The sequence below is a fragment of the Mustela lutreola genome, chromosome 8, assembly GCF_030435805.1.
Source record: "Mustela lutreola isolate mMusLut2 chromosome 8, mMusLut2.pri, whole genome shotgun sequence".
NCBI lineage: Eukaryota > Metazoa > Chordata > Mammalia > Carnivora > Mustelidae > Mustela > Mustela lutreola.
Genome location: NC_081297.1, coordinates 129,963,076 through 129,984,594, shown reverse-complemented (window position 1 = coordinate 129,984,594; position 21,519 = coordinate 129,963,076). Strand labels below are relative to the sequence as shown.

Genomic DNA, 21,519 nt, shown 5'->3' with positions numbered 1-21,519 from the left:
TTAAAAAGATATATTTATTTATTATATATAGAGAGAACACAAGTGGGAGGGTCAGAGGGAGAGTGAGAGAATCTCAAGCAGATGCCATGCTGAGCACAGAGTCTGATACACAGCTTGGTCTCAAGACTCTGAGATCTGAGATCATAAATCAGTGCAAAATTTGAGCTGAAACCAAGAGTTGGCCCCTTAATTGACTGTACAACTCAGGGGCCCCTTCTGCAACTATTTTAAAAGTAGAGGCAACTTCTTTTTTTTTGATGGATTGGATATAGAATGGGAGAAAATGAAAGAAACCAAATGTGTGACTCAAGGATTTTGAGCCCTTCTGATCATTGGAAGAATGGATTTTATATTAATTGAGATGAGGAAGCTCAGTTTAGAACATTTAAATTTGAAACACTATTGGATATCCAAGTAGGTAGCCCAAGTAGATAGTTGGGACAGTGGAGTAGGGCAGGGTGGGAGGAAGCTACATGATAATTTTATTTTTATCAAAAGTGAAGGATATCAGTTTTAAAAGATTTAGAAACAGTGCTTACCCAAAAAGAATTACCTGTGAGATCTGAATTCCTCAATAAACATATCCTGGACAGGTGTGTTGCGAATTACTGGGGGAAAGGAAGCTGAGAATCACCAGTTGTAAAGACACTTCCACTTTATGTGAAAAATTGTATCCAGAAAGTTCTACATATGAAGAATTTTGTGGGCTAGCCCTTTTGGGGATGTGCTAAGGAAGCTACTACCCTAGATAATTAATGATCTACAGTTTTGCTAGTAGTTTCAAACTATCACCTCCTGCTGAAGAAAACTGATGGGAGGGAAGATATCTAAAAAGAGTAAGGTGGAAAAGTGCTTCTGCCCAAATGGAAGGCATAATAAAAACAAAAGCTTCTAAGTGCTTAGCAGCATAGGATGATTTTCTGCAAGGGGAAGAAACATTAGAGGAGAACTAAAATTAGAACAGAGAGGGTGGCATGGACCTTTCACGCTGCTTGGGGATTGCCAGAAAGACAAATGAAGGTCTTCCTTTTAATTAGTTCACACAGACTGAAAATAGTTCTCCTGAAGCTGAGGCAATGTATTCTAGCAGTTACTGGACATCGGTAGCTGAGTGGGTGTTTGGAATCTAGTTGGCATGAAGACCAAAGCCAGGCTGCTGAGGTGATCATTAAGCTCCATGGTGAGATTTAGGGTGAGCTGATATGGAGGAAGTTAATGGCTAGTGAGAACGATGTGTGGGAAGATTATACTCTACAGGAAGACAAGAACATTGAATAAAAAAAAATCCCTGTAGCAGAAATTAACATGAAACCACAGGTTCCAGAGAAAGGGGAGAAATGGCAGGAACTGAATCCACAAGGGAAGTAAAAGGCCAATCATGCAAGTATGAACATTGGAAGCTATGTTCAGAATTTTGGTCTTTATCCTAAGACCAAAAGAGACCTAGGAGGAATGACAAGTCACTGATAGGCTGGTAACCAAGGAGAAATTATCTAATTTGCATTTTATTGTCTGATGGCTCTTATTTTCTCTATGAACTAGAAGTAAAGTCATCCTTGTTGAGGGATCAGTGAGGGCAAAGACTAGGAGAGTGGGGAAAGTTTAAATAATCTTTTTGTCCAAATTTCTGACAAATGGTATGTGGGCCCTGAGGGCAACATAGAAGGGTTAGTAGGGTGTGGGTATCCCTCCCAGTGGACCTTGTGGGTATTACCCACAGCCTGTGGGTAATATATTTAAATCAGGATCATTACCACCAGGTCCAGCTCTTTTTGACTGTTCACCTCAGCTCATCTCCCACTGGTAAGGTGGACCCGCTACACAGTCAACGTCTGCCATCTGTTCACTCTGGCCTCTGTTGCAGTCACCTCTTTCCTTGCCAAGCTGGCCCCATGGCAGCCTACTTGACTTTTGGCCCAGATGCCCTGGAGGCCTCCTTTTGGAGGCCACAGGAAATTCTGGGTCTTATTCATAAGGACAATAAGCAGGTCTCATAAAAATTTATCAAGACTTTGCCAGTTCATACATTGCAGAACTACCAAGTTTACTCAGAAGTGGCCATGCCCAGAATATAGATGGGATTTGGAGCCCAGGTCCCTCTACCTTATGTTCTCTCAATACCTATTATATTATAGGCTTTCCAGATAAAGCTTGGAAAGAAAAGTTTAGGATACACATTTAGAACTGTTTTTCTATACTCCCTATCTCATTCAGTCTTTTCCTTCTTAAAATTTCTGACACCTGTCTGTCATTCCTCTTCTGGACTTTAAGTCTCTAGTCTAGGCCTGGGGGAAAAGGGGTTCCCAATGAACCAAATTTAAGAATGGAAATATATCAATATCTTCTTTGAAAAATACTATCCCTATTACATTGAGTCAGTGCCACTAAATGAAAAATGCATAAATGTGACACATCCTTAATTACCGTAGCTTCATAAATTTTTGATAACCATGACCATTATTATTATTTGTATTGCTGTTATTATCATAGGTTTAGGCAACAAAAAGAGCCCAGACTTAAGAATTCAGTACAAATGCAGAGCAGCCAGGTGCTAGGAATCCAGCTAGGCAATCAGAATCTTAAGTCCACAAAGTTGCTTGGAACTAGCAGGTCAATATGCTGATGAGCAGAGTTGGAATTTCTGTTTGTTCTGTTTTACATGTTCCAGGGTATGAGGGAAGCAAAAGCTGGAGTTGTGTTACTGCTGGGGAAACCCAGACTTCTACAAGTGTTAATCTATCCAAAATTATAACAAAAGCATGAGAGCAACTGTTCCAGAGAGTTTTTATGTTGAAAATCTTTTTTTAAAGAAATTGATCTTTTATCAACTTAATTTTCTCTTGCTTTTACCTCCTGTTAATTTGTGTGAAAATACAACTGCTTTGTTAGCTGGAATTTACTTTGTGATTCAGATTCAGGCTGTGTATATCTTCTCTCTAATTATCTACTTTAGTTTGCTTGATAGATTTTCTCTATCAGACTATTTATATTTCTTGAATTTTATTAAAAATCAATCATTGTATTAAAACTTCCCTGCTATCACTTATATTTGTATGACATACAAATATAACATATAATGATATGTCTGATCATTATAATTAATTAACATATAATGATATGTCTGATCATTATAATTAAATATGATATGATAGAAGAAAAGGTAACTGTAATTTTTTTTTTAATGGAAGGAAAAAGTTCTTTCCAGGTTGTGCTATGAACAAATCCCCTCTCTATCTTCAATTGAAAACCATTCCCAAACTGCTAGAACTTTTTCTGAATTCACATCTATCTCTACAATCTTGTTTGGGAGAACATTTTTCCCTTTTTTTCTCTACACATTTTTTATTTTGGGATGGTGACTTGTTTGGGGGCTACCTGGGCCCTAGCCCTTTAAATGCAGGCTTCTCTTTTACTCATCATGACATAAGTGAGCCAGCCCATGATGGAACTTGTTCCATATATTCTCCCAGGGAACTTATTATCTACTAGCTGGACCAGTTTTTCCCTACCTTCCTGGCTCTAGGCTCTAGTAATTTCAACTTTTGTACTTAATTCGTGGCATCGAATTAAGTTATTCAGCAGAATTATTAGGCAGAATTCTAAGATGACCCCATGATTCCTGCCCCCCTTTGAGTATGTATGCAGCCCTGGCCAACACCTGGATTGCAACCTGCTGAGACCATTCTCAGAGGACCAATTAGGACGTGCTTAAACTTTAGGACGTGCTTAAACTCTTGACTCATAAACTATGAGATAAAAGATGCATGTTGTTGTAAGCCACTGTTTTTCATGATTTGTTATTCAGAGGCAGAAAATGAATACCATGTCCGATGTTCCCATGATTTGGGAGAAAAGAAGATTGACTGTTTCCATCTTCTCTGGCCCCAAAGGAACCCCCATCAGTACTCATCCTTTGCTCTCATTAAGATTACGGACATAGTTGAGAGTGAAATTTTTCTCTTTTGAAAATTTTCTCTTTTACTCCACATCCCCAAGCCTGGCTCAGTCAATGCACTCATACATTATCTGAAATACAATTTTCCCCCCAAACAACAGCTTTTATTCTAATACATATTAAGTTGTATAGATGAAGCTCTGAAAGTGAAATCTTGCAGCATAAGCCAGAGGGTAGGAGACTATATTAAAGATTATATGAATCTGAAGTTTTAAATTATTGATGTTTCTTCCCAGATCTAGCTTTTGCTTAAAGTTAAGAGTTAATTTTTTAAGAATATCTCTGATCATGCAATTTCACTGCTTAAGAACATCTTATATCTTGTCACTGCAAATGAATGTCTAAATCCCTTAGCATATCTAGCAAAGTCCTTGATAACCTGACTCTAATTTTCTATTTATTTACCTCTACCCAAATACACCATGCACTGCTAAGTAGTGTTCTTAAAGCTCATGGTCCTTGATTCATAGAATACTTTGTCACCTTGGCATGCCTTCCCATCTGATTTACCTAGTAAACCTTAACCCTTGTGAGGAATTTGGCTAAAGGTGACCTCTTTTATGAAGCCTAACTCCAACAATTCTTTCATCCATATGCTCCCCTAACATTCTTCACACACCTCTGCTGTTAGATATTTTATATAGAATTATTTGTTTAGATGTCTGTGGACTCCCTAAATGCAGGGATCATGTCTCAAATAAGATGTATGTATCTCCAGTTCCTAACATAGTGACTGACTAACAGTCGATGCTCAGTAAATGGTAAAGGATTTAGCAACTGAAGACTTGCTTTGTTGGAGTTCTATTACTTAGAATAAGGTACTATGTACCTTATTTCTATCTATGTAATAAGACTAGATCAGCTTTTCTTTTAACTACATTGTTTTCTTCTAAGCCATGGAGCTTACCTTTCATTAGTTATTTTATAAAATGCCTCAGAGAGAAATGTCATTTTTAATGTAAGTTTTTGTTACATAATTGATCTGATTTCACAGATGAAAAGATAGCAGTTATTTACATTGAGAGGCTATTCAGTTTTCTTATATAAATTACAAAGTAGTTGACCCAGCACTGTCAAGATCATTAATATCCCTCTAGAAAGCAATGTATCTGACAACGTGCACTAATTATAATTTCCTTCACCTTTTTATTTTAGTAGACCAATGTCCAAGTCTTCATTTAAAAAATAACAGTAATAACTGTAGTGATCCCTCTTCTTTCACAAAGTCAAAGCAGGCATAGCATGACTCTCTCTTCCCTTTCACAAAGCTGAATTTTTCTTCATATCTGCTTGTCCTCGTTTATTCATTAGCCATGTGTGAGGTCGAGAATATTGTATTAGGACCTGGAGGCTTGATAATTAGAACTTTCAACATATTAATGATGATCAGAATCCAATGTGCAGAATGAATACCTCCGACAGAATTCCAACCTCTGGCAAGCAGTTCACAGGATCTAGAGGGAACTCTTACTTGTGTGTGTATACAGGTTTTCCATAGCATAGTTCTTCTTACTTAGAAAAACTAATATTAAAAAAAAGAAAAGAAAACTAATATAGTAAAAGGCAAATCTGCTGCAAAGAATCAACATTTCTTCCAGAGCCAAAGATGTAATTTTTCTATTATCTACCCTTTTAGATCTAAAACAGGCCTATTGTATGTCTGTGTTTTTTATATTGGCACAGATGTCTGTGTTCTTTTTATTAACTCTGATAAGCAAGAGTTGACTAGGTAAAGCTAATAATAGATTTCAGATTTCCTTCAGGAAAACACATAGTACACATAGAAGGAAGCGGTATTAACCAAATAAGTCTTTCAGTTCCTAATGATTAATATTTTGGCAAGCTGTTGTCTTAGATGAAGGATTTAGATTATATATTACATAATTTCAAAGTATTTTGTATTTCTTCTTGATTTGAGTATCCAGTAAATACTACTCATCTTTGTGTCAAAGTAAAGGAGATCTTCAGCTCTGTTTTAGTCTCCTAGCCCACTGATGTGCTATAGGCCATTAATTTGCAACTGGGTTTTGTTTCTACTATTAATTATAATGCTCTGAAGCAGGGTAACATTACAATAAATAATATGTAAAATTCTCTAAGCTAAGTAGTTGCTGTTTACTAGCAATAAATATATTTGTTCTCTGAAGTTACCATATAGAAAATTATAAATAGAATATCAAATTCAAAATAAACCTGGACCACTTCCCCATACCTCATATTTGATATATTCCCTTTTAGGTAATTATTAGCTGTTTTTAAAAATAATCTTAGATATAGTTATCTGAAACCAGATCTTTATGATTTGATAAAGACCCATGTTGTATGTTCATTATACTATCTTAGCAACCTAAAGCATATGAACAATTATGGCTGAGGCCTTAACTATTGGTTGTTTATATATAAAATGTAAAACTACATATAAACACTAAACAAAAATTAGTTATTTGAATCAAATTTATGAAAATACTGGATAGAGGAAGTTCATTTACTCATTTAACAAAATACTCATCTAGCACTTACAGAATACTAATTAATGTCCAGTCAATCTTGGGCATATAACAATGGAAATACATGGTCTCTTCTCTGAAAACATTTATGGTATACAAGTAACTAAAGTATAATGTTATTATGTTAGCATTATATGAACTTAGAGATAAGAGCATATAAATCTACCTAAGAGAATTAGAGATGGTTTCACAGAACACATAATATTTGTAATATGACTTTAAGAATATACCAATGGGATTTGAAGGAACATGGTGAGGAAGGAAAGGAATAGAGAAAGAGGTAGAGAAAGAAGAATATTTAGAACCAGAGAAATTTGGACCTAGATCCTTGTTTTACCACTTAGTATGACCTTTAGGTAATTGATAACCTTTCAGAGATTCATATTTTCTCTTTTGAGATAATGTAGATGGCCATTAGCATAGGACTTTGCACATGGTAGGGACTCACTAAATATTGTCCCTTCCACTTACTATGAGCTTCTTGTAGGTAGATATTATCAACATTTTGAAGATGAGTAAAGTAGGTTCACAATGGTTAGGGAAACTTGCTTAAGGTCACATAACTAGGTAAGTTAGTGGCAGAGCCAGGATTAGAACCTGTATCTTCTGACAAAACTTTTCTGATTCTGCTGCAAGAAGGATTCCAGGATTTTCCTGTGCATTTAACCATTTATTCAGTCAATGAATATTTCTTAAGTGTCTATTAAGTGTCAGATACATTACTTTAAACAGATGATACAGTGGGGAACAAATAGACAAAAATCTGCCCTCTTTGAGCTGAGAGTCTATCAGAGAAGGTAGACTTTATTTCAGCAATTTGCATACATCCTAATGAATGTAATGTTGAGCACATTAATGCTTGGGGAAAGTGTGTGGCAAGAAGACGTATTCTAATTGAGGTGCTTTGGAAAGTCTTGCAAAGGGGGAGTAATATTTTTGGCAGGACCTAAAAATGAGCAGGAGTTATCCAGACAGGAGAGATTTTTTTTTTTCCAAATAGTGGAAGGTTTGGCAAAGATTAAATGAGAATATGGTATGTTCAAAGAATTGAAACTGATGCAGGATAGCAGGATCAAAGAACATGAATAAAAGAATGGCAAGAGGTGACTCTACAAAAATTGACAGAGATAAGGTTGTAGATTTTATTCTAAGGGTAGAGGGTGTTGTAATTTCTACACTGCATAAAAATCCTGATCAGAGGAGAAAATTAGGTTTAAAATATGACACTACTAATCCCAGAGAGGGAATGGTTACTTTTTTTTTTCTTTTTAAAATTCATCACAAAGGCCCATACAGGTTTGCTGTGGCCATAGTGGGAAACCACCCAAGGTTATAAGCAGCAGAATGATACCTGATTTGCATTTTTCCTTGCTCATTCTAGCTTTGCTGAGACTTCTTTTAGAGGGGGCAAGGCAAGATAAGTGGGACTTGGCATAGGTGAGTCATAGCTCTGGGGAAGAAGAAAATTGAGAGATGTTTAAGACATAGAATTTACAGGACTTATAATTGACTATGGAAGCCAAAGAACAAAATGTCAGGGGGAGACAGGGATGTTCCTCACTTTCCTGGCTTGAGTGGGAAAACATAGGAACCTTAGGTGCAATATCTAAGACTTCAGTGTTGAGAAAAAGCTATTGGAATTATTCTATTGTGGGAAGGTACCCAAATCAGCTGAAATGGAGGACACAATAAAAGCATTCAAAAGTCCTTTGGGGCCATCAGGCATGACATTACACTTAAAGTAGTGGTTCTTTTCCTTTCTTTGCTGGAAAACTGCATCCCTGTGAAACTTTCATTTACTTCCTAGACCATTGTATATTTCCATTTGGCTAAATTTGTTCTACAGAGACATTAGTTGTTACCTGGCTTTAGTTTTAATTTAAAAGGGGGAAAACTATGATTATGAAGAAGATTGGGCATGTGGGCACCTGATTCATTTCCCTGGGTGGCATCATGACTCACCCTCATTAAAGTCGTTTTGCTATGTGATGCCTGATGCCTTATCAGTTTTGAATTTTCCCTGCTCTGTATGAACAATAAGATAAGTTTCTCTCATGGGTCATTCAGTGCTCTTCATCTCTACTATGAGTCAGATGTTTTGCATTTCAAAACATTATCCTGCCTACAATTTCCCTCTTTATAAATTATGCAGAAAACTTCTACCAACAACAGATTCTCATTTACTGAATTTTTAGATTTGTATCTATAAATCAGGTTCTAGTTGTTATGCTATAACTTCGTGAGCAGTTTTATGGTCAACGATAAGGCACCATTTGATTTGTTTTATCATCACTGTCTAAATATTAAGGTGCCTCATTAGATAAAAGCGCAAGCATCTGTGAGTAAACTCAATTACTGATGATTGGGTCACATGAAAAGCCTTGCCTTCATTCTGTGTCTTCATCTAGGTACAGAACGTCTTCTCCCTTTCACATTTGACCTCTCAGAAAGAGTTGTTTACACTTCCTGGACTCACTTTCTCATCTCTCAGTGACTCTTCAAATACTACTCCACTTTTACACTGAAATCTGTTAGGTGCCACAGGATTATCTCTTCTTAAATATAATGGACAAAGCCTTTTATCTTACTTGACCCATCTGCTTCACTTGGTTTGTGAAACACTGTCTACATGTGGCTCTGTGATACCACACTCTCCTGGTCTTCCTTTTACTGCTCTAGTCTCCATCTTGGTCTCCCTTTGTGAGTACCTCTATCTCCACCCACTCATACAATACTCTTCTACAGGGTTCTAGACTAGTTTCTCTTCCCTTACTCTTACAGACTGCCTCTGGATCTCCGCCACTTCCTGGCTTTATTGCTCAATCATATGCTGATGTTCCTTATAGTTTTATCTCCAGCCCAAACTTGAGTTCCAAACTTCTAAATTCATCTTTCTTCTTGACCCCTGCACTTAGATGTTCCACACATACTTCAAAGTCAACGTGTCTGTGTTAGTTTCCCAGGGCTGCTGCAAAACAGCATCATAAACAGGGTGAATTAATACAATAGAACTTTATTTTCTTATGGTTCTGAATACCAGAGGTTTGAAATCAAGTTGTCAGCAAGCTCATGCTACCTCTGAAGGCTCTGAGGAAGATTTTCTCTTTCCTTTGCTGCTTCCATGTGTTATTTGGCTTGTGGCAGCATGACTCCAGTCTCTGACCTCATCTCCTCAAGGCCTTTCCCATGGTTCTGTGCCTTTTCCTCTTCTTGAGAATACACCAGTTTTTGGACTGGGGGCCCACCATAAGTGTCTTTATATATATATTTATTTATTTGTTTTGTTTGTGTTATAGCATAAGCTTCATGATTACAGAGATTATGCCTTTCCACTGTAATCTCTGGCCTCTAGTACAGTGTCAGTAAATAAATTGTTGCCTAATAAATAATTATTAAAGAGTAGGATGAAGGAAAGAGGTAAAGCAATTAATCAACACGAACTAATCCAAAAAAATTATAAGTAAGCCAAAGTAAATTTAGGTGTGAATTTTTAAAATGTGACCAAATGTAGTTTTTTCTAGTCAATGTACTAATAAAATACATTAAAAATTAGTCAAACCTTATTTTAAGCTCATTCAAAACTTTCTTCTATATCTAGCAAAAATTCTGTGGTTCCCACAGATGTTGGAAAGTGCAATTATATTTCCCACTGCCTATTTTTATAACTGAATCCCTTCAACCTTCTTTATTAATGAAAAACTATCATGGGATGTGATACTATTTCCTAAATATTTCTTGAACACGTTTCCAAAAAGGACAAGGTTAAACAATCACTAGCATTCTAATTACAAAAAAAGAAAAATTAAAAGAAAGAAAAAAGCTACTTTTTAATCCTAACAAAATGTCTCCAGACATAAGCCTAAAAGAGTGAAAGAAAGCACCATTTGTAATTTATATCTGCTTACTTTTACAACATTTAGGCCTCCATACGTATATAACTGGTATAAGCCCTGACTGAATATTTAGGCAACCAAGAAGTTAAAAGGGGTCAGACATGCAACATTATATCTACTTTGGCTACATTAATAAATTTTCTATCACAGGAGAATCTGTGCTTGTGATTATTGAAAATGTTCAACTAAATCAGACTAAGCTGTATAGGTATTGATGAGAAGAAATGTGGGACGTGCCTTACTCTCTCACAGCATTCATTATGTAGACAAATAAGGATTACTCTAGGGAGTTAATTGTATTCTTTACAAGAAGGCAAGTCCTCAAAAGAAATTCTGTCTTGGTATTTTGCTCTACTTTGTTTTAGTGTTACTTGATGTTATTAAATTCACACAACTTTCAGAACACATAATTATAATATTCACTAATTAAACAGAACAAGTCAACCAAATGAAATTTAGTTAGGAAAATGTCTTGGCATAACCTAGTGGATCTGCTTAGATTTATTGTCACTAAATTATCCCAAGTAGACATTAACATTCACAGCATAGTATTTATTCTTCTGCTTCTATTTTTACTTCATTTTGACAAATTTAAGGCATGAGATTCTAAATTTATTGTAATGTGTGGAAGCCTCTAGGTATACTTATATAAGCACTTTTAAGGCCTTATGTAGCAATTTTCTTCATTCAACAGGATTCATTTTTAAATTCTGAGTAATTTTAGAGTGGTTAAAACAGTTTCCTTCATTTTAGCAATAAAAGTTGTCATTTTCTATTAAATTTTTATAGGTAAGATAATCACTATTATTATGAAGAAATGTTCTACATATTTTGCATATATTAACTATTTAATCACTATTGTCACCTATGATTTACAGATGGGGAACTAAAGCACAGAACCTTTAACTGACTTTCCTACATTTATATGGCTAGAAGAGAGCAGAACAGGGATTTGCTTCCATACATTCTAACTCAGGGTTTATACTCTTAACCACCATGTTATCCTGCCTATCAATAATTTTATTATATCATATTTGTATTATACTTTAAAATATATAATACTCTTGCTAATTATAATTGTTATTAATTAATATAAACTTGATCCTCCATTTCAGCATTCTTGAGAGTTTATGTAGATCTAGAGAAACAGACCTTTTCTTTCAGATTACCCCAATGCTGGCAATATCTGAATATATTTAGGAAAAAGTTGCTAGTTATAGAACTAGTTTTTTTCCTTTATTCCGTCAGGATTTATGGAGCACTTCTTTTGCGTTAGTTACTGTTAGGCACTGGGATACAGACATAAAGGTCTTAGTCCTTACTTAAAGGGAATTCAAAGTCCAAGAAGTTTTGCTTAATGGAGAGATAAAATAGTATCTTTAAGCTTGTTGCTGGCAGAGTAAAGGGAAGAAATTTATGATATTTTCAAGAAAGGGATAAGATAATATGGCAGCTCACTGATGAAATGTCATTGCTTCTATCCATCTCCCTACCTTGCATATACCATCTTGATGACATGTGTCTTTTTCTTAAAGCTATCCTAATGGATTTTCACCAAGTAGAGTCAGGTATTTATGTGTCAGACACCATGTAGGGGTCTTTCCCATGTATTAACTCATTTAACTTAATCTGTATGCTAATTCTCTCTTATAGGTGTTATCAACAATTAGTAGATACGAAAACAAAAAAATTAAGTAACTTTCTGTGGCCCATGGTAAAAATGATAATAATAAAAAAGAGGATTCAAAACTATTTTGACCTGAAATTTAGAGCTCCTGAGGGCAGACACTTAATTTTTTTGACTCTTATGTACAGGTTCAAATAAAGCTGCCTAATGGAGGTCCAGAATCTACAAATGTGTTCTCTTATTTAAAAAAAAAAAGTGAGTGGTGCTTGGGTGGCTCAGTTGGTTGGCATCCGACTCTTGATTTCGGCTGAGTTCATGATCTCAGGTCATGAAATTGAGCAGAGCATCAGCCTCCCATTGGGTGTGGAGCCTGCTTGAGATTCTCTCTCTCTCAGCCCCTTCCCCTGCTCACACATTCTCTCTCTAAAATAAATAAATAAATCTTTAAAAAAATGAAATTATACTTAAAATCTTTTAATTTAGAAGTATTTCAGTTACCATTGCTGTATAGCAAACCATAGCAAAACTAAATAGATTAAAACTGCAGGAATTATTATATTATAGTTTCAGGACAGGCTTCCTCCTCTGGTTGGAATTATTTCAGAGCTCTTATGTAGTTGTAGTCAGACGGTAACTGGAACTAAAACAGTGTGGGGCTGGAGAAGCTAGAAACTGGCCATCTCTCTCTCTCTTTTAGGTAGTCCCTGTGCTTCCCATGAAGTCTCCCTGCATAGGCTAACTTGAGTTTCCTCAAGGCATATTGGTCTCAGGGCAATTGGACTACTTACATGGTGATGCAGGGTTCAATTGCTAATGTTCCAGATGCAAGGGGGAGGTAGTATGCCTTTCTGACTTAACCTCAGAAGTCATACAGCATCAATTCCATCACATTCTGTTGGTTATCTATCCAGATTCTTTGGGAGCGAAATTAGACTCTACTTCATGATGGGGGAGTGGCAAGATTCTCGATGAACATGTGAGGTTAGGGATATAGCTATGGCTATCTTTATAAAATACAGTCTTCCACAGTCCACCCTCTAATCCAACAATTCACATCCTTCCCACAGGCAAAAAATACTCAACTCTTCCCGAAATCCCTCAAAAGTTGCATCCCATTTAACATTAATCTCAGGCTGAGGTTTATCTTCTAAATTAGGTCTAGATACATTTGAGTCTCCTTAGGTAAGATATCTTAAACAAAGCACTTAAGTACCATTCCTCTTGGTCAGAAGTCCTGTGAACTAAAGAGACAGGTTATCTGCCACCCACATATCTATTATATAATGATCACACAAGCATAGATTAACCACAGTAGAAAATTCCATTTAAAAAAGATGGAAAAGTCATCAGTCCATAGAAATACTGAATTCCAGCCAGGTACATGTTGCCTGTTCTGTGAACGGGGCTCAGTTCTGCTCCCTGTTAGTTATTCTCCATGACTCGGTTCTGCCATCTGGGTTCTTATCCCCTCTGAGTCATTCTTTCTTTTTATAATAAGTGGCCTCTCTATAAAACTAAATAATCTTCTCAGTTTGATTCTTGCCTATACTAGTTCTAGGGTCCAAAGGCTTACTTACATTTTGTACAGTCCCTGTTCCTTTTATTTTTAAAATGACAATGGGTATCTGAAAAGAAATACATTTTTACTTCTACGAGACTGTTGTCAATCTTTAGATACTCATAGAGACACAAAGGGAAAAGGTCAATGGCAATCTACTTTATTGACCACTTTATTAGTTTACTAGTTAAAATAACTATGCAATATCAGCAGAGAAAAGAAAACTTTTCAAAAGTTGTATCATATTTTCAAGGTTTGTCTTTAAGTAATATCAGGACTATTATTATTATGGTACATTAGAGGAGGTGAGTTTTCCGTCAAATAGGTACTTGTGACTGACATACATGAAAGCAGACTTTTCTTTTTTAAGATTTTATTTATTTATTTGAGAGAGAGCATGAGAGGGGAGGTCAGAGGGAGAAGCAGATTCCCCATGGAACTGGCAGCCCGACATGGGATTCAATCCCAGGACTCTGGGATCATGACCTGAGCCAAAGGCAGTCGTCTTTTTTTTTTTTAACCAAGTGAGCCACCCAGGCATCCCGAGAGCAGACTTTTTTTTTTTTGATTGCTTTAAAAATTGTCTGTAAAAGACCTGTACCCCTGGGGATAAAAATATATGTATATAAAAAATAAAAAATTTTAAAAAATTGTCTGTAAAAAGAAATGAAGCAGGTGTTTTATAACTTACTCTTTTATGAAAATGTCATAATGCTCTACTCAAACCTTCTGTGGTTTTTAAAAATCAGTATTGAATCAACATGTTAATATTATTCCAAATAAAAAATTACTTATTGGAAATACTTCTTAAAATTTTGATCAGTCCTAGTAAGCTTTATCATAGAGAAAATGACTTGCTTTGCCCAGGATTTTCTTGGTTTCGAACTGAAAATTCCATTTTCTGGGATGGTCACACCAGTCGCAAGTCACTTAAATACTTGTGGCCATAAATACACAAAATACAAAACAAAGCAAAAAATAAGACTATGAATATAACTAATAAAATTTCAAATTTAAGTTAAAGGGGGAAAATGAGTTAATTATACTGGTTATAAGAATATAGTATTTGTACAAAGTTTCTTTAAAAGAAAAAATTCAGTGCTGCTTAATAACATTTTTGATATAACAATAATCAAAATTTACCTCAATAATAAAGCTACATCTGTAAAAATTCTTCATAGTCATATATGCTTAGAAGATGACCTTTGGGGAATAACTGGACATTTGTACAAGAATGGAGAATTTCTACAATTAGGTTATTTTATTGAACTCACCTGTTTTTACCATGGTGAATAAAGTCATATAAAGTCCTGAAAGAGGGGAAAATGTAAACTAATATGAAAATACATATATAGATAGGCACAGATTACACACATATTTAAATTTATATTGATGTTAAAACAGTGTTCTCAAACTTTAGTGTGTGTACAAGTCACTCGAATATCTTATTAAAAAATATTCTGATTGGGGCACCTGGGTGGCTCAGTGGGTTAAGCCTCTGCCTTCAGCTCAGGTCATAATCTCAGGGTCCTGGGATCAAACCCCACATCAGGCTCTCTGCTTGACAGGGAGCCTGCCTCCCCTTCTTTCTCTGCCTGCCTCTCTGCCTACTTGAGATCTCTCTCTATCTAAAAGGAAAAAAAATAAAAAAACCTTAAAAAAAAATATTCTGATTAAACTGGACTGGGTTGGGCCTGAGACTGCATTTATAACAATCTTCTGGGTGACTGATAGTCCATAGTTCACATTTCAAGTGGCAAGATATTAGAGGCCAGAGGTATTAATGACCTAATAATTTAACCCAGGAGAAATGGATAATTTCCTAGAAATATATGATCTTCCAGAATGAAATCAGGAAGAAATAGGAAATTAGGACAAACCTATTACTAGTAATAAAACTGAATTGGTAATCAAAAAACTATCAACAATCAAAAGTCCTGGACTAGATGGCTTCACAGGTGAAGGTAAACCAGACATTTAAAAAAGAGTTAATACCTAAGACCTGGGTGGCTTAGTTGGTTAAGCATCTAACTTTCAATTTCACCTCAGGTCATGATCTCAGGGTCATGAGACTGAGCCCCAGCAAGAGGCTATATGCCAGTTAAGGAGCCTGCTTGGGATTCTCTCTCTCCCTCTCCTTCTGCCCCACTCCCCTGCCACTCACCCTCTCTCTTCCAAGAAAGAAAGAGAGAGAGAGGGAGGGAGGGAAGAATGAAGGAAGGAAGGAAAGAAAAAGAAAGGAGTTAATACCAAATCAGCTCTCTGAGGGTCACTAGCACCAAGATCTCCCCCATAACAATGTCTTCATTAAGATTGAGTCTGTTTTTCCAAAGAGCTACCAGTGCCCCAAGTCTCCTGTAGGAAGAGGTATCCAAAGCTCTGCTCTTTGTAGATCTTCCTGCAAAAATGGTTTACCAGTGGGAATTGCTCAGGAAGCAGTAAGTAGGAATTACACAGGGGTGGAGTAAGTGACCATGGATATCTGTGTTATCTCTGTGACACTTCACCAGGCAGGAGGCTATGTTGCCACCATTGGAACAAAGTTCTGTCCTTTAAACTGGGAAGTTCAGTCAACAGTTGTCCTGGCTACAATAGATAAAGACAAGAAAAACAATCAGTTCCATAATGGGAACGTGGAACCCCCTGGGAGATATTTTGCTGGCACCATAGCTGAGGAAATGGCCTCTAGTTCTGGGGTGGTTCCAGGTGTCCCTGTATTCTCTTTTCCTGACCACCACATGGAAAAGAGTTTTGATCAGGTACACATTACAGTGGTTTGGATTGAAACCTAGACTACAAAATCTATTGCATTGACAGCCTATCCTATTCTGTGGATGCCTTTGATTATGACCTGCAACAGGAAAGATCTCCAACTCCACAAGTGTTTACAAGTTGGAGAAAGAAGAATAATTTCCAGATGGAATGTGTATTGATGGTGAGGGGGAGTTCTCAAAGGAAGAAGAGTGACATTTTTAGTTTCTAAGACAAGGAAAAGACTCCAGACTGTGACGTTGCCTGTTGATAAAACAACTTCATGTTGCTTCAAAGGGAAGGACTACTCTGAAATGTATGTGACCTGTGTCCAGGGTTGAATGGACACAAAGGGTATTCTGCAGCAGTCTGAAGCTGGTGTAATTTTCAAGATAACTGGCCTGGGGGTCAAAGGAATTCTTCTCTATTCCTACAGAGGATGAAACCTTCTTTCCTACTTGAAGACTTTTGAAGACATATAGAAAATTATAGAGCTGAAATTTCAGTCTAGTTACAAAAAATTTAAAGAAATTATATTATTAACAGGGTTAAATTTTTATTGACAGTTTTTGAAAGGTAGAGCATTTTAGTAAGGGTGTGAGGGTAGTTTTGATAATACACTATAAGGCTTTCTGCAAAGGTAGTATAGAAATGAAAAGAATTGTTCCATCAGCCTCTTGATTCTTTGCAAATGCTAGAAAGGGAAGGGTGGGGACCATATTTGTTTTGCATTCCACACTTATCATACCTAAAACTTCAAAAAACCCAATAAATAATGACCTAGTAGCAAAAAAAAAAATTAAAAATAAAAAAAAATGTCTATTCTTCTGAAACTACTTCAAAAAATAGAAGAGGAAGGAAAACTTCTAAGTGCATTTTGTGAAACCAGCATTATTCTGATACCAAAACCAGACAAACACTACAAAAAAGAAAATTATAGGCCAGTATCTCTGATGAACATTGATGCACAAATTCTCAACAAAATATTAGTAATCAAATTCAGCAATACCTTAATAAAATCATTCACCAAGATGAAGTGGAATTTCTTCCATGGATGTAAGGATGGTTCAATATTTGCAAATCAGTGTGATACATCACATTAAAAAGAGGAAGGATTAAAAAACTATTTGGTCATCCTAACAGGTGCAGAGAAAGCATCTGACAAAATACAACAACCATTTATGATAAAAACTTTCAACAAAGTGGGTTTAGAGAGAAGATACTTCAACATAACAAAGGTCATATATAAAAACCCACAACTGACATTCTCCTCAATAGTGAAAAACTGAGAGCTTTTCCTCTAAGATCAGGAACAAGACAAGGTTGTTCTCAGTATTTTTATGCAAAACAGTACTGAAAATTCCAGTTGCAGCAATCTGACAAGAAAAATTAATAAAAGGCACCCAAATGGGTAAGGAAGAAGTAGAACTGAATATTAAAGGGGATCCTTTGAGTAGACAGAGAGTCCCAAAATAACAAAGACCAGAAAGGAACAGAGACAATCTATAGGAACAATGGCTTTACAGGTAATACAATGGCACTAACTTTGTATCTTTCAAAAATTATTCTGAATGTAAATTACTAAATGTGCCTTTCAAAAGACAATAGGGTATAAGACAAGACCCATCAATATGCTGCTTACAAGAGACTCATTTAGACGCAAAGATACCTCCAGATTCAAAGTGAGGGGGTGGAAAACCATTTTTTCATGCCAGTGGACATCAAAAGAAATTCGAAGTAGCCATCCTTATATCAGAAAAACAAGATTTTATTTATCTTATTTTATTTTTTTAAAGATTTTATTTATTTATTTGACAGACTGAGAGAGTACACACAAGCAGGGAGAGTGGCAAGCAGAGGGAGAAACAGACTCCCTGGTAACTAGGGAGCCTGATGCTGGACTCAGTTCCAGGACCTTGGGATCATGACCTGAGCTGAAGAGAAATTTTTAACCCACTAAGCCACCCAGGTGCCCAAGAAAAACTAGATTTTTAAACCAAAGACTTAAGAAGAGATGAAGGAGGACACTATATCATAATAAAAACATTTATCCAACAAGAAGATCTAACAACCTAAATATTTATGCCCCTAACTTGGGAACAGCCAATTATATAAACCAATTAATAAGAAAATTAAAGAAACTCATTGACAATAATACAAAATAGTAGGGGACTTTAACACCCCATTCATAGCAATGGAAAGATTATCCAAATAGAAAATCAATAAGAAACAAGGGATTTGAATGACACACTGGACCAAATGGACTTCACAGATATATTCAGAGCATTTCATTCTGAAGCAACAAAATGCACATGGAACATTATCCAGTATAGATCACATTACAAATCAGGATTCGACTGGAAAAAAAAAAAAAAAAGATTCAGACTGTACCATTTCAGACCACAATGCTTTAAAACTTGAAGTCAACTATTGGAAATTAGAAAAAATATTGGAAGGATGACAAAGAAATGAAGGTTAAAGAGCATCCTAGTAAAGAGTGAATGGGCCAAGCAGGAAGTTACAGAGAATTTTTAAAAAGACGTGGAAACAAATGAAAAAAACACAACAGCTCAGAACCTTTGGGATAAGCAAAGGTGGTCCCAAGAGAGAAGTATATAGCAATGCAGGACTTTCTCAAGGAACAAAGAAGTCTCAGGGTAGCCGGGTGGCTCAGTCAGTTTAATTATCTGCCCTCGGCTCAGTTCATAATTCCATGATCCTGGGATAGAGCCCATATTAGGCTCTCTGCTCAGTGGGGAGCATGCTTCTCCCTCCCCCTCTACCCCTCTTGCTTACTCTCTCTCACTCTCTCACAAATAAAGAAAATCTTAAAAAAAAAAAAAAAAAAAAAAAAAAAAAGAGTGGCTGTAGCAGTTTTCATTCCCACCAACGGAAATTCCTGTCTTGATAATTTTAACTGGGGTAAGGTTGTATCTCATTATGGTTTTGATTTGTATATTTCTGATGGCTAGAGATGTTGAAATTTCTCTCATGTGTCTCTTAGTCTTTGTATGGAAAAAAAAAAAAGAAAGAAAGAAAAAGGAAAGTCTCAAATACACAACCTAGCATTACACCTAAAGGAGCTGGAAAAAGAACAGCAAATAAAGCCTAAATCCAGGAGGAGAAGAGAAATACTAAAGATTAGAGCAGAAATCAATGAAATAGAAATAAATTTTAAAAAGAAAAAAAATCAATGAAACTAAGAGCTGGTTCCTTGGAAGGATTAACAAGATTGGGAAAGTCCTGGCCAAACTTACCAAAAACAAAAGAGAAAGGATCCAAATAAATAAAATCATAAATGGAAGAGGAGAGATTACAACAAACACCAAAAAAATACAAACAATTGTAAGATGTACTAACAATTATATGCCAACATATTAGGCAATCTGGAAGAAATGGATGAATTCGTAGAAACATGTAAACTCCCAAAATTGAAAAAGGAAGGAATAGAATACCTGAACAGACCTAGAACCAGCAAGGAAATTGAAGCAGTAATCAAAAATCTCCCAACAAAAAAGAGTCCAGGGCTAGATGACTTCCCAGGGGAATTCTACCAAACATTTAAAGAGGAATTAATATCTGTTCTTCTGAAATTGTTTCAAAAATAGAAATGAAAGGAAAACTTCCTGTTTCTATGAGGCCAGCAGTAACTTGATCTCAAAATGAGACAAGGACCCCACCAAAAAGGAGAACTATAGCCCAATATCCCTGATGAACATGATGCCACCAAAATGCTAGCCAATAGGACCCAACAGAATATTGGGAGGATTCTTCACCATGGCAAGTGGGATTTATTCCTGGGCTGCAAGTGTGGTTCAACATCTGTGAATTAATCACTGTATATTAATAAAAGAAAGGACAAGAAGCATACAATCCTCTCGATAGATGCAGGAAAAGCATTTGACAAAATAGAGCATCTTTCTTGGTAAAAACTCTCCTTAGTGTAGAGATAAAGGGAACAGACCTTAATATTATAAAAGTCATGTATGAAAAGCTGACAGTGAATATCATTTTCAATGGGGAAAGACTGAAAGCTTTTCTCTTGAGGTCAGGAACATGACAGAAATTCCCAATCTCACCACTGTTGTTCAACATAGTGCTAGAAGTCCTAGTCTCAGAAATCAGACAACAAAAAGAAAAGGCATAAGAATCAGCAAAAAAGAAGTCAAATTTTCATTCTTTGTAGATGCCATGATACCGTATGTGGAAAACCCAAAAGGCTCCACCCCAAAATTGCTAGAACTCATACAGGAATTCAACAAAGTGGCAGGATATAAAATCAATACACAGAAATCAGTTGCATTTTTATGCACTAACAATGAGATAGAAGAAAGAGAAATCAAGGAATTGATCACATTTACAACTGCACCAAAAACCATAAGATATTTAGGAATAAATCTAGTCAAAGGAAAAAAAGGATCTCTACTCTGAAAACTATAGAGCACTTATGAAAGATTGTGGGAGACACAAAGAAATGGAAAAACATTCCATGCTCATGGATTGGAAGAATAAATATTGTTAAATTGTCTATGCTACTCAAAGCAATCTATGCATTCAATGCTATCCCTGTCAAAATACTATCAACATTTTTCACAGAGCTAGAACAACGAATCCTAAAATTTGTATCGAAAAGACCATGAGTAGTCAAAGGAATGTTGAAAAAAGCAAACCAAAGCTGGAGGCATCACAGCAAGTTGCATTACAAAGCTATAATCATTAAGACAGAATGGTACTGGCACAAAAACAGACACATAGATCAATGGAACAGAATAGAGAACCCAGAAATGGACCCTCAACTCTATGGCCAACTTATCTTCAACAAAGTGGGAAAGAATATCCAATGGAGAAAAGACAGTCTCTTCAACAAATGGTGTTGGGAAAATTGGACAGCCACATGCAGAATAAACCTGGACCAATTTCTTATACCATACACAAAAATAAAATGGATGAAAGACCTAAATGTGAGACAGGAATCCATCAAAGTCCTAGAAGAGACCATAGGTAGCAACCTGTTTGACCTAGGCCACAGTGACTTCTTATGAGATAACATCTCCAAAGGCAAGGGAAACAAAAACAAAAATGAATGGTTGGAACTTCATCAAGATAAAAAACTCTTGCACAGCAAAGGAGATAATCAACAAAACTAAAAAACAGGTTATGGTAGCTATGGGAGAAGATATTTGCAAATGTCTTATCAGATAAAGGGCTAGTATCCAAAATCTATAAAG

General features: G+C 36.0%; 1 protein-coding gene and 1 pseudogene across 16 annotated transcripts in view; both read left to right on the top strand.

The window, feature by feature from the left end:
• Positions 1-21,519, top strand: part of ANKS1B (ankyrin repeat and sterile alpha motif domain containing 1B) — a 1,139,726-nt gene that overhangs the window by 532,907 nt on the left and 585,300 nt on the right. The window lies entirely within an intron of this gene.
• On the top strand, positions 16,000-16,734 carry LOC131839310 (regucalcin-like; annotated as a pseudogene).